This window comes from Falco cherrug, chromosome Z (genome assembly GCF_023634085.1).
Source record: "Falco cherrug isolate bFalChe1 chromosome Z, bFalChe1.pri, whole genome shotgun sequence".
Taxonomy (NCBI): domain Eukaryota; kingdom Metazoa; phylum Chordata; class Aves; order Falconiformes; family Falconidae; genus Falco; species Falco cherrug.
In genome coordinates this window covers 48,591,462-48,606,032 of record NC_073720.1, presented here as the reverse complement: position 1 = coordinate 48,606,032, position 14,571 = coordinate 48,591,462, and positions in this window count along the sequence as shown.

The window sequence follows — 14,571 nt, the reverse complement described above, 5'->3', positions numbered from 1 at the left end:
GAACACTAAAAAGATAAAGGAGGAAGGTCTTAAAGATATTATGGTTAAAACAAAAAGGATTATAAATCAGTGGTCTTCTAAATCAGCTCAGTGCTGTATAGCTCAGCCAGTACGTATATAAAAAACACAGAGCTCCCACAAAGACGTTTAATTTTCACATGTTAGTAGCTTGCTGAAAGCTTAGCAGTTCTTCTGAATGGCTGTCCGATTGAAATCTTTAAAGTTCTCTCCCACAGAACACATGCAGTATTAATCTGGAGTATACTTGTCATACCCCTGGACTTTGTACCATCTACTCAGATTTTTAAATATAGGGTTTTCCCATTATTAATACTGCCTCAAAAGTCTAAGCCACAATACCTAAAAAACCCAAAAAAGTATATCGTGTTCCTCAAAAATTATGTTAAGAATTAAATGCAGATTTTAGTCTTCAAAGGTCATAAGAAAAGTCAGCAACACCAGATAAATTACCTATGCAATAGTATACATTAGATTTTTAATAAATACTGGAGACAAGATTTCCTTTCTTTCTCTCTTCCTTAAATTCTGAGATATTCCCCAAGAAAAAAGAGTGATCCATCAGAATTTTTCATTTCCATGGGCTGGCTCTTGGACACATCAACATGCCAAAGGGCCAGCAGTGTCCAGAAATGGACATCTCAGATTCCAGCCCCTCCATCAATAGAAGCCCTTTGCCTAAAGCTTTGAGAATATCCTTTTATTAGTACTTGCTAAAGAATGGTTGAAAAGACCCTATATTTGGGGGTGTGAGGGGAGCTGAGAAAACTGGACTAAAATCTTCAGTGTCCTTAAAATGTGGTTTTCTCTTGAAAGTTATTTCACTTGCTGAGATGAAAATTATTTCATCAATGAAAGTTATTTTTGCTTATGCAGTGTTTTGATTATTTGTCACTTTTAGAACAGTAATAGTGTCTTATGTTAGTACTAAGGCAAGTGAAAGGGCTTGCAAGTATAGAGTCGCATTTTACTGGTCATGTTGCTGTCCCATATATATGTCAGCAGAAGTTAACCATGCTGCTGCTGTGGAAGTTTGGAGCAGTGATAAAAGTCGGAAAAAAATTACTATTATTTTACAAAGAATTTGATCTGGAAAAAAAGTTAAGACCTCACAGTTAAGACCCCTGTAAACAGCAATCTTGAGGACCTGGCTTGCTGCCTGTTTATGTGACGTCCTAATGTTTTTTTCATGGTCCTCTTGTGTCAGCTCCTCTTGATCTGAGAGGATTGAGCACTGAAGACTGCATGCAATTCAGTTTATGCATACAAACCAATTCTAAACAACTTTGTGATAAATAGATGTTCAGCCACACGCAGACACAATCAACCAAAACCCTTCAAAATTGTGCATTTGTTTGCAATAGTCTCTTATAAAATGTTACAACCATTCACCTGACATCAAACAACAGAACCTGAAGGTTTTTCTAATTGGAAAGAGAGAAAGAATCAAAGATACTTTTGGTGCTACACCTAAGAGATCACACAGAATTTTGCAAGCACCAAATGTAATTTAACTTAGGAATTATAGTTTATTAGATGTGTAGCACAACTTTTCATATCACCTTTTTTTGAAAGCAAGCAAACAGCTCTTTTCCACATTATTTTATTATCCATGTGGAGAAATTGTAAAGACTATATATATATATATATAAAAGCAATATAAAATTCTCTGCAGTAATACATTATGATTAATACATTTAACTTTCAGCAAAACTAGCAAAATGTACACACCTCTACATTTGGGAAGATATCAAATGGAAAACTGAATAATTTATGGTTATAAATGAATCTTTAACTCATTCCCTGGTTTTCATCATGCAGAAGGACCATGGGAGTATTTCATGACTATGGTGAGATATACAAACATGCATTTTCCTTTCTTATTAAACAAACAAACAAACAAACAAAAAACCACACAGAAGAAGAAGAAGAAAAAAAGAGGGGGAATAAAAAAAGAACAAAATAATGCAGGACAGGGCTACTTACCAGAGCTCATCTGACTTTCTAATGAATCTTATCCAGAAATACGAATCAAAGGTAGCAAGTAGAATGTGGAAAAACCTCAAAATCATCCACATATAGGTACTTTTTAAGTTTATTGATTTAGCTGAGGAATACTTCCATTAACATATTCCATACTTCCAACAGAATATAACATTACAACTGTGGTTTAAAGAATCATTAGAAGGATCTGTGTCTTTCAATAAAACAGAGGAAATTGAACAAGACAGTGAGAAATGGCAGATTTTATTACTGTCCAGAGAGAGAATTTATGGTTAACTGAAAAATAATACAAGTCTGTTAGCAAAGCAAGGAGGAGTTGTATCTATAGAATATTTACAATAGATTGATCAGAGTGATGTGCATACAGATGCTACAGGATATAATTGCATAAGAGTGACACATATATGCTCTTCTTGGCAAACCCATTAGTAAAGGGTTTGGACAGATTTAAATACACAATGCAGAATCAGGGTAGAGGAAGAAAGAATAAGGTGATTTGTCTGCATTCGCACATGATGATATGCATTTTTATTGTTGTTTATTTTTAATTACCAGGTTTAAACTTTTCTTATTTGTCCTCTGAGCTTAGCTCACATTTTCAACTTTTCTAACAATCATTAACGCTCAGAATGTAAATTCTAAAATGACAGCTGATAGGCTGGCTATTGTGAAATAAAGCTTCCCTTTAAGAAGTCTTTCTGATGATATTGTGAAAAACCTGTTAAGAAGGTATGATTGGTAACCTAACAGTTATTTCCACTGCTGTGACTTAAAATTTCAAGTAGGTATCAGAGCCTGCATGCAGGAAAGGCTCCTGGAAACTTGCAGTAAAAAAATAAGAACCCCCAAAACATTAAGTAGGATTAAATTAATATTCTTTTCAAGAAAACCCTGGACATTCTCACCACTGAAGTCTTTACCAATTTCAAGCAAAAAATACGTTTTCTATACTACTTCATAAATTTATATTATGTAAACCAATTTTGAAGATAGTCAGGAAATACATTTGATAGCCTTCTGACAGTAGAGAACAAGACATTTCTCTGCACATATTAATGACAAGAATAGACATATCAATGGCTAGTAATTGTCATCTAGGCCATCCAAAATCCAAAAAGTTCTATCTGGCAGCTGAAGGCAGAGCATAATACATGACACCTCACAAAGGAGAAAAGATCATTCCTCTGCTTGCACACCATGCACTCTGCTGTATGTCAAGCAAATACCTTGACAACTGCTAGTTCATAATAATGTTGCACCCCATTGTTTCAGACCAGAGTCTTGATTTAAATAATAAGATCACCTTCTAGGTTAATCGTAAATATGCTTTCCCTGTAGCTTGCTTGCTCGTTTCTACATAATCTACCATCAGGAAGGACTGCTCAACGATAGTTTTTTTCAGCAGGATTTGAAATTTATCAGCTTGCAAGACCCCAGCATCCCAGCAGCAAAAGGATACAGCTGCCTACCAATCCACGCAGAGACCAATGTTCTGTTTATACCGGCATACTGTAGGTAACCTTTATTATACCACTAAACAAGTTTCTTTATCCCAGGCTGACAGAAAACTTACAAGGAGGGTCAGAGTTTAGGGAGATGATCAAGATGGCTATTTTGAATACAGTATAACTGTCTTGGCAGAAAGACAGATTCCTTCTGAAATTTCTAAATTCCTCCCTTCCTGGGGGTATCCAATAATAATTAACAAATTTTTTAACCACTTTGCATAATGCTTTTGCTCAATGCCTGTTTTTTGCTACTGACAGCACAGTGCTGTTAGCTTTTTCTTACTATATTTCTTTTCAAAAAATATGATTTGTGTACATGCATTTGTGTTGATAGACAGTGGCTCTGTAACAGGGAACTGATTCCCCCAAAATCAACGGGTAGGATCATACTGGCTGCAGATTTCTGTAGTGAAGATCCATATGCCCAAAATTTACTTAAGAATTGCTATGTTATACTGAGTGTCTAATACAGGATTACCAAAAATGTATACAAACAAATCCACATGCTACATTTGCAAGAAGGGAAATAACGATTCTACAAAGCAGGGAAAAAATCTTCAAATCTTACATCACAATCAATATATACAAACTTGTTGGAAATAATTTTATAGAACATTTTATGTACTTTAGATTTGGAATATTTATGTATTTATGTATATTGGACAGTCCAGTGAAAGCACAGTCTGGTTTTTTTTTTAAATTTAAAGATTATTTCTTCACTTTTTCAAGCTTTATTTTGTAATAGTGGTTTTGTACCAGATGTGAGGTTGCTCTGAACATTGAAAAGAAAAGCAAATATAAAAATATGTAAGAGGAATGCTGCAGAAGGAGAATACAGAAAACTTTCTGGACACATACCAAGAAAGAAAAAAAGAAAGGGGGGTGGGGGGGACCACAAGCTGTAAAAGAATGACACAAAAAAAAAAACCTGTTGCAAAAAACAGAGACTCAGAACTACACATGCTGGATGTCAGTACTATACAAAAAAAAGGAAACCAGAAATCATAAGCATGACACGTATAGTACAACCTAAAATACGCATACTAAATACTCACTTTTCCCATATGGCATGTTTGCCGCTACCAGATGAAATCCTAGTTGATAACTCTGAACGCTTATTGCATAACAAGAACTGATCTGTTGATGAAAGCCAAGAGAAGATTAAGCAGAGATTTTCAGGGTCAAGCCCTTTTGCATCCACTCAGATTTGTTGTAATTTCAAATGCTTTCTTTGCAGATCTACAGCCGACAGCTATGGCTAAGCTTTAAATATGGTAAGGGATTAGACAAGCCAGTATCCTGTTGGTGTTGCTATATCCAGGTCTCTGTTTGAAGTAGACTCATACTTTCACTGAAATTACAAGATCAAGAACTGTTATTTGTGTAGCTAGCAGATGAGTCTAATCAATTTAAAAAGAAGTTTTTGTCAGTTAGAGCTAATCCATGGATATTCAACTCCCTAGCTAGCAATTCATATGAAATGTCCTTTGCTCTGAGGCAAATCATCATATTTTTATGAAAAATTTTGCAGTAGATTAAATAGAAATGTCTTCCTGATTCTGGCTCTAAAACATATGAAACAACATTTGAATATCTCAAAGGTAAAAATTCACATATATATAAACAAACCATGGAACTGTAGCCATCGATATAATCTTTGTGCAAAAGTGATATTTGCTTTTGCATGTGAAGCTGGGCAAAATGCTTCTTAGTGAGTCATATAGCCAAAAAAAACGGCTTCAGTTTCAAAGCAACCGAAAGTAAATGTAGGTTTTTCTGAATAGTTTCGCTGTAAAAAAGCCACAGAAAGTCTTGGTAAATACTGAAGATTTTCACACGTTTTTCACAGCCTCCTCCAAGGCATTAAATGAAGAGTTTTATTAACCAAAATTTGCACTGCAAATACAAAATACTAAGCAATTGTCCATGGGAATTTCAACTAATTCCTCACAGCAGTTTAAGTAGAGCAGTTTGCAGGCACAGATTGAGAAGGAATGGAATGGGGCAATATAAAACTTCAGAGGCACATACTGGCATCTACAGTAAAAATGTAACAACCTTCTTAAAGGCGGTTCTATGCTTCTATTTTACTGCAATGTATACGTACCTACAGAGAACTGATTTTGAGGAAGCAATATATATACACATATGTATCTATATAGCTATATCACCGTATCTCCTTCACACTATTTGAGCAGCCACATTCTTCAGAAGGTATTCTTTTAATTTCAGCTACAAGAGCAATTTACAGTAAAAGTAGGCTGTAATCCTCCTTTCATATCAGCTTTTGCAGGGAGACCACAAGACAGAGCTAACTTGATGGTGTAAGGTTTTCTACATTCTGCTCCTGCCTCCAGTGCCTAAATGTGCTCTTTACCAACCTTTCTGAAAATTATCCACATTTTAGGTACCTCTGGTGATGTTTCCAAATTACTTGGCAGAGATGAAAACCCTAGTGTTATCGAACTTCCTTTGTTTTGCAAAGAGCAGTAATAAAATGAATGCGTTTCATCCAGAAAAGGTATCAGTGTATTTCTTTATTAAAAAGTGGAAGAGTTCATTAAAAGAAATATTCTTTTTTCCATCCACAATCATTCATTCTGCTTTCAAGATTACTCATCTGCTTGGATAGTATTTAACCTTCCAAATTATTACACGTACAAGAGCAATTCACCACTTGTGTGAAGGCATCAAAACTTCACAGCTTTAATACTGAAACAAATTCCCATGGCCCATCTCTCTTTTTACAGTATTCATTTGCTATACAAGCATTTTTATTTTCTTGCACTGAAGTGTAAGCTGTGCGCTACACGGTAAAAACAGGCTGATAACATTTTTTTCTCCTTGCTCTCTACAGTCATTGTTGATATAGAATTTAAGTTACTTAATATCATATTTTCACATGCATAGACATCCGGACAAAAGAATGAAGTCACACTTGAATTCAAGAAAAATCTCAGAACACCACTGTTCTGAAACAGCTGTTACCTAAATCAGTTTAAAACAATTTTCTGTTCTACATGTACTTAAGTATTCTCAAGTGTCTTCACTAGATTTTTATCAACCAAAACCAAGAAATCTTGTCTCATTGAACAGCAGAATAAAATCTTGACCCACTGCAGCCTGGGAGCAGAAAATGTCTGCAAATGGAAATCACAGAGCTCTGGACATCAATTTTGAAGACTCTGTGGTAACAAGAGTAGGCAAAAAATAATAATTTTTATTTTTATAATAAACTTCTATGAAAGTTTTGAGTATCTGTCTTCAAAACAATCCAAACCACTTACAGGGCCCCTCTGGAGATAATTCTAGAGTCCTCAGCTATTGAGAAATAGCTGAGCAACCTTTTGGTACGTGAATAAGTGACTGGTATCTCTATCATACAATGAAGAAAGGTACCCTTAAACCATCTGTCACTCTTAATTTTTCCTGCCAATGTACCACTGAAATTAGGAGTTAACATTAGAAAAACTAAAGGCCATTCGCCTGAACGGTGTTACGGTACCAGCTTATAAAAAGTTTTCTGAAAACAGAAGCTGTTGTTTCACAATATGTTGGATACTGGAGATAGTTCTGCAGTAATGGGGGTAGAAAAAATGACTGCCAGTCGTTTCCTGAACCATGCTTTCCCCCTAAGGCATCTTCTATTTAGAGTTAGTTTTATTATTCTTCTTGTTAGACAAATAGTACCACTACAAAAACAAATGTTCACTTACACCAAAATTGCTATGCTGTATCATAATTTTTACGTGGCTCAGTATGTAACCCACCACTGGCTTAGGTTGCTCTCAGAAAGCATATGAGAGCATGGCAAGCACCCAGGGAAACTTTCTTAGGGTTACCTTTCCAACTTCCAACTACTCACAGCTCCAGCTTTTCCTGAAATAGATGAACTCACATCTTTGTGCTAAATAATGTCTGCTAGACTTTCATTAATTTGTCTAATGTATTTTTGTCATCCATAAAATAACCTGTAGTAATGAGTGTCACCTTTTAATTATGCCTTACGAGAATACTGTCTTCCTCTTTTATTTCTCTTACTTGATGATTTTGTTTGGTAACTTCTAGTTTCTGTGTTGTGAAAAGACAGTAATTAATTATTTCTTGCTCTCTTTCTAAATATTGCTAGTAACTCTGCATCTCATACCTGTTCCCAAATAACATCTTTTTCAAGAAGATTTTTAATCCTTTGAAAGACTTGTTAAACAGCAGCCATTACATAGTTTGCTTCAATGCTGTTGCCTTGCTTTTAATTGCTGAAATATTACATTTTCACATAGTGGCAGAGAAAGTTGCAGGTGGTGTTCAGGATGGGAAACGGAACACTGTCACACCACATGTCCTACACTTTTTTTAATCATCTGTTGGAATTACAACAGTCCATAGTCTGCTGGTGCGAAACGAGCTGTCTCTCCACTCTCACTACTGATGCTGTTTTGTTGAAGGTGTATTACTGGTGCATATTTTCCCTAAGGAGATGAATAAGTGAAGAAGACCAGAATAAGGAAGACACACAGATTTTGCCAAACTTCTCTGAACAGAAATTGCCTTTATAGAATTAGGGTTTATGATTCATGAGACTGTAAAAGCACTAAAATTAGCAGCAGCTGCCAGGGGTAACAGATACTAACCTAAATGGATGGTCTAGTCTTACTGGCATATACTGTTTATGTTCCAGGTTCTTATCCAGGAAGTAAACCGAGAATATAATAGAAAAGAAAGAGGCAAGTGAGTTAGCACAGGTCTGAGTCAATTCAGTACAGCACTATGCAAAACCAGCAAATTCTCTTCCAGATCCCAGATAGTTCAAACATACAGCAGAAACATTTTTCCTTACAACACAGTTGATCTACAACTTTGATATTCAGGGATAATTGATATTTTATCAGTTTCCTTCTTGGAAAGTGGACATGCTTTAAAGGCAAAAGTGATCTCTTGAAGATAGAGGTTTCAACAGGTTCTTTAATAAATACATTCATTTTTCTGAGATGATTTCCCATGCTTGTACCTTCATTCTTTAGAGATTGCTTCTAGCTGTAGAAAAGTAAAATGTAACACAAAAAAACTTATTTCTCGTCTTTCGACAGAGGACTGTTTTATCTAGTATGTTGCAGTCAAGAAAGCACTTTCTAATTTAATTGAAGTTTTATCTCAACAGAAAAGGAATGAAGCATTCTTCTCAAAATCCAAAATAATTTATTTTTAATTGCTTTTTTAAAAACAGAAAACTTGTTGCACAGAGTTGACCCACTTGAAAGAAGCTGCTATCTCAGTCTATGGAGATAAGAAGAAGAGTGTCAAAATGAAGACATTTAAGTCAGATGTGAGGAGGTGGTGTTTTGGAATTCACTTACAAAAACCTCAGGAGCTGTTCTGACTGTCCAAGGATTTGCATAGACCTACAAAAGCTCTGTTGGGATAGTCTAGAAAGTTCCTAGAGCTTTAGTGTGTTATTGTTATACCCCAGTTCATCTCTGCATAACTTGTGATTACTTTTCCCTTGGAACACGAAGATTTAAAAATTATTATTATTTATAAAGCATGGTTTAGTTCACAGATGCTTTTTGTTTGGGGTTGTTTTTTTTTTTTTCTTTCCACCAACACCTTTTCTACTAAACCTTTCTATCAAGTTATGGCAAAGAAGTTTGGAAGGCCACAGTAAAGTTAACAATGCTTAGTACAGTGGGCAAGAGAAACTCCTGCATGAAAAGGACTGAAAAAATCAACTGGTATGAAACCATTAACACATACTACATCACAAAAAAATGAAAATGAAACTAAATAGGAAGGCTGCAATTTGTAGTCCAGCCTGGTGTTTACACCACCATTGCGCCTTAACATGACTTCTTGAAAATTCCTTTTTTTACCTCTACCTTTTTCTAACACTGTGTCTTTATTGGACTGTTGGCTCTTGTTCATATCTGGTTTGGGACCAGGAACTTTCTTACATTTATAAATCATCCAGGATACTGACACTATCCTTGACAAAAATATCCCAAGACCTGATGAGAGACAGAGCTACTAATGATACCATTCAGGAAGTGTTTTACATTGAACATTTTCTGCATAATTCTACATAAAATAGGATTAATCTTCTGGATTATGTGGTCATTGACTTCAAGGGATATGAATCATTTTATACCATAAAAAAAAGGTAATCTATGCCAAGTTATTAAAGGAACCTTAAATACCCATTTGCACACACATTGCATTACTGAGTCCTTTGCTGACCTGATCACATAGACCATGTGCATGTGCGTATGTGTACATACACATGTACACCTCTGTAGAAATGTGTTTTCATGCATTTTCATCACCTCAAAGATTATTGGAAAGAGTATAATTCTCGTATATCGTTATTAGTCTGCTGCTAAGAAATTCAGATCTCAAAGCCAGGCACAAGAAGAGAGTCAGACCTGCAAGTTCTGTAGGAACATCAGTTCTGCACTTCCCATTATTAGACCATGTCATAATATATACTTGATTACATATGCATATAAATATGTACATTCACTACAAAAATCAGCCAGATTTTCACTTCTTCTTTGGCTCTAAAATGACTGATGATTCCTTGACTTTATATAAAAATGAGAAGTTTATATTACTATTCATAGCAAAGCTACATAAATCATGTGTAATTTTCAGCATTTTCCCCTACAAGGCATGCATCCTCCAATATAAGATGACTTCTACCTCATTTTATCTTTTAGACACTACATACTACAGCTATTTGAATTGATTTTTGTGAGGCAGGAAGCAAGAAAGAACAAATCTCTTTTCTCCATTACAGTTCATCAATTAACTACTAACTCACTGTTACCGTGGTAATTTCTGTGTTACGACCCATCAGTGTTGCCATATTGCTAGTTTGCGTGAAGTGATTGATGATCATCTGCAAATTCACTGGAGTCGTGGACAGTAATATAGCCTGAGGCAAAAACTGTTGATTGAGGCATTTTACGCCTTTAGGATATCTGTCTTGTCCATATGTTATTAACTAACTCAGCCATTGTCATCTTCCAAGGCTTCATAAATTTTTATGTTTTATATATACACACCACTCACACACTCATGTATGCTTCCAGCAACACAGAGTGAAACACGCTGCTGAGAGGGCTGATGCTCCAGACAAAAGTTTAACAATTGGTCTAGAGACCACAGATCTGGCTGCGATTTATTACTACAGCACTGCTTCTGACAGATAGAGACTACATCACTGTATCTAGTACAGGTAGCTGCATCTGCCTGTACCTAGGACAGTCACCTGTTTCCTGTGTTTCATTTGACATGAAGCAGAAAGGCTTCAGGTAGGTAGAAAAGCATTATTAATTCTTGGCTCAGGTCAAATACCATCTGGAGGCTGAAGAAAAAGGAAAAGTTATAGCAAACAACCTTCAAAAGCTTTCTTCTGACATTTCTTATCACTTTCTACCTAGCAATACAAACATTACTCGAACATGTAAGCTGCTCATATAGCTAATGTACTGTCTAATAATAAGGAATTGTAAAGAAAAATTGAAGACTTGCATGTGTTCATTAAGTGAGGTAAGATATATGCTGAACTGGAAGAATTTTTTTAACAATATAATGCGTGCACGCATGTGTGTGCATGCACACACACACAGAGTGCTTTGCTGCTGCTGCTGCTGCTTATTTCTTTTCACATTATACTGTTCAGCTCTCACAACATGTATGTTAAAGCAGTGAATTATGTCCACACTCTCAGATGTAATTAAATCATCACCCATTGAATCCTCCTAGAATGTAAGTTCTCTCAGCACTCCCTGCTCTTCCTATCAAGGAACGCAGGTCTTATGAACCTAACAACCTGTTTGCTTGAATTTCAAAATTAGAATAACAAGTATGTGTCCAGGATAAGACATAGCAGTCAGTATGCTCTAGTATGCTATGGATAATCTATAGTAAAGTGAAGGGATTATAGACCCATGGAGGGTATGTTTAGTAAACTCAATCCATTTCAGGAAATTGCAATTTGTTCATCAGTTTGATGAGACAAAAAGAAAGTCTGACACAAACCACGCACAGCCAAAAGTGTATTAAGTACAAAGTTATTTGATACGGAGGTGAGACATTGCCAAAAAGCATTTGTCTTCAGATCATCCCTTGTGAATATTTTTCTAACTCTGCTAATACTTTCTCATAGGGGAGGGTCAATTTTCTTCTGCAGGTGCCACGTTATAGCTGTACAATCTTTTGCATTAATTCCCTAGGTGTTTCTACAGAGAAATCAGGACAGACATAGACACCAGGAGAGGTATATTAGAAAGGGTATGCAGTCTCTGGCAGCACATCAGTTATTCAGCTAATAATTAAGACTCAAGAAAGACTTTGGCAAGAAAATTAAGGGTGTTTAGTGGCAAAATTGCAGTGACAGGTTTAGTAGCATTGTAATGATACCTTCCCAAGGAGATTTTTTGCTAATACAGTTGACATTCTCTAACACTATCCATAGATGAAACACTATATGTGTGAAGAGAACAATATATGGTGCAGTTTACAAGAGTGAACAATAAGTAAGCATTCTGAAATGGCATAGTGAAGCAAATCAAGAACTGCTGTAGGCTGAAGTTGTACACAACTTTTTGCATGTATAGGCGAGGTAATTGTCTTTTGCTGTGGCCAGTTCTAGGATAGCAAAACACCTCTTCAAGGGGCAGGACAATTGACAGAGCACCCACCATATGCATCCATTCCTTTTTGATTAGCTTGTTTATGTGTTGTGCTCAGCTGAAGCACTCTCAATCAACATGCTGCAGAGCCTACAGGCACTTAGAGGAATGTAAGTTCACATCCATTACACCTTAGCTTATAGTGCAGTCAGCTTTACAACAGAACCATATGCTCCTGTTTGATGTTGTCCGTTGGCTTTGCCCTGACCAGCTGACTCCAGAAACAACTGAAGAAACTTCTGGACTCCGTAGTAACTCCCTCTGCAAGACTTGTGGCTCTCTCTAAACACAAAAAGGGCCGAAATTTGAAATTTTTCCATTGTGTTTTGTGGAAAAATATACATCATGCATAGGCAGTGTACCTATCCTGTCTGGTGTGAGCTGGCATGGAACTGAAGGGAGAGGACAGGCACAGAGACAGAAAAAATAATGAAGTTGTTCTATTAATAGTGAACTGATAATCAATACTGGAAGTGTCTGAAGCAGTGAAAGCTGAAAAATTAAATGGATTTATGGCAACTGCCCTGCATCATCTAAATTGTTCAGGAGATACGCTGGCTTTCCACTGACAGTAACTATGCTGACATATCAGAAAATGATGTGTAAAAGTAAAGATGACAGCTCTGATGCTTCTTTACTTTTAAAACAAGTTCACTTAGTGAACAATATATAAAATAAAATTTAATCATTCTAAAATCAAATTAAGCACATTTCTCATTTTAGAAGAAATGTCAATCAGTTGTATAGGTAAGAAGTACCATCTAACAAACACTACTTCAGAAGCATGAAAGGTGTTAAATTTATCATATGTAAGATGTATTATGTCTCTTTAAAGGGAAGCAAGCCCTTTAGTAGATATTTCAACATTTCATTGTTGTTGTAGTTTTCCTACTCACACAGCATAATACAGCACATTGTAACAGAAATATACATATTATAGCACAAGTGTTAGGAATAAATTAATAAAGACATATTTCAAGTGCCAAGGGTGGGGTGAGAACAGATGCATACTAACAGCTAACCTATTTATATCATAGACTACAACAGAGACTGACAAGGTGTTTTTTCCTGTGATACTTCCATAAAGAAATGCCAGACTAGTACACTGGAAAAAAAAAAATCAAAACCAAAACACAAGACCACAAAAAGCCTAACCAGCAGAGCTCTCCTCTGGAAGATTCCTTAACTCCTAGCAAAATTAATGGTCAGATTCAGAAGGAAATGAACTCTAAATCTGAGCAAGCAGTGGTAAATCTACCTACCTTTCATCTCAGACAAAAGTTCGTGCTTACCTGCCTGTATAATATGGAGGAAAAAATCTAAAATAGTAAAATTTCAAAAATGTTTCAGGTCTGTTCACTGTCTGTATGATATCCAGCACAGATGGGGTTTCCCTCTAGTGCCTGTTCAGCATAGAGGAAGTATGCTCCTTTGGGACACATAAAAATCCTTTCATTCTGTTCTACATTCTTAGCCCTGTCTTTCTAAATATAAACTTGATTTATTGAAAGTAAAACTAGCAGCTATGAGGATTCTGGATTTCATTATATTCAGCAGCTGTGAAGAGGCTCAGATCATTATCTATTCAATTGTTCTTGAAGCCTCAGATATGCAAGGAGACCAAGTCTGAATGCAAACATCCTCAGCTTTGCTTGTTTGTTATCTCTGAATGACAGTCACACTTTAGTTCCCATCTCCTTCTTTCACAAGAAAACCTGATTAGGTGCTTAAATTTCTTATTCAAATGCAAACCTCAGTAGCTCTGAAAAAACGTTATCGCTGAAACCTTTGACAAAAAAACCCCGATTTTCAAGGTATGAAATGCTGGAAAATGGTCACAAAGTAACACTGCCATTCATGGTGACTTACTCAGTGGAATTATTCAAAATGAAAGGTATTTATCCTACGTCTTTCCTACTGGTAATATCTGGTTGCATTTCATTTTGCTGCCACCACTACAGTCAACCCTATGACTAATAAATGTCCCACTCACAACTTGCAACTGGAAGAAAACAACCCCTAATTCAGTGGAACTATGCACAGTAAAAGTAGATTTATTTTTGTGGCCACATCTCTATTACTACTCCAGAAGCTCTACCTCCACACTATCCACTCACAAAGTAGTTCAAATTATGGAGTCAGATTCTTTTTGAGCAATTTTAGGCAAGAAGAGTTCATTATGCTTCCAGCAAACTCAGTGCACAGCTAAATCAAGGTATTTACCAAGCCTTAAAAAACTGCAAATCTTTTGTTACCCTACCATTTTTTTGCAAACTAATAATTCATCCCCTTTTGTGACAGAAACGTGACTCTAAAAAAAAAAAAAAGAAAAGAAAAAAAAAAGATTTTAT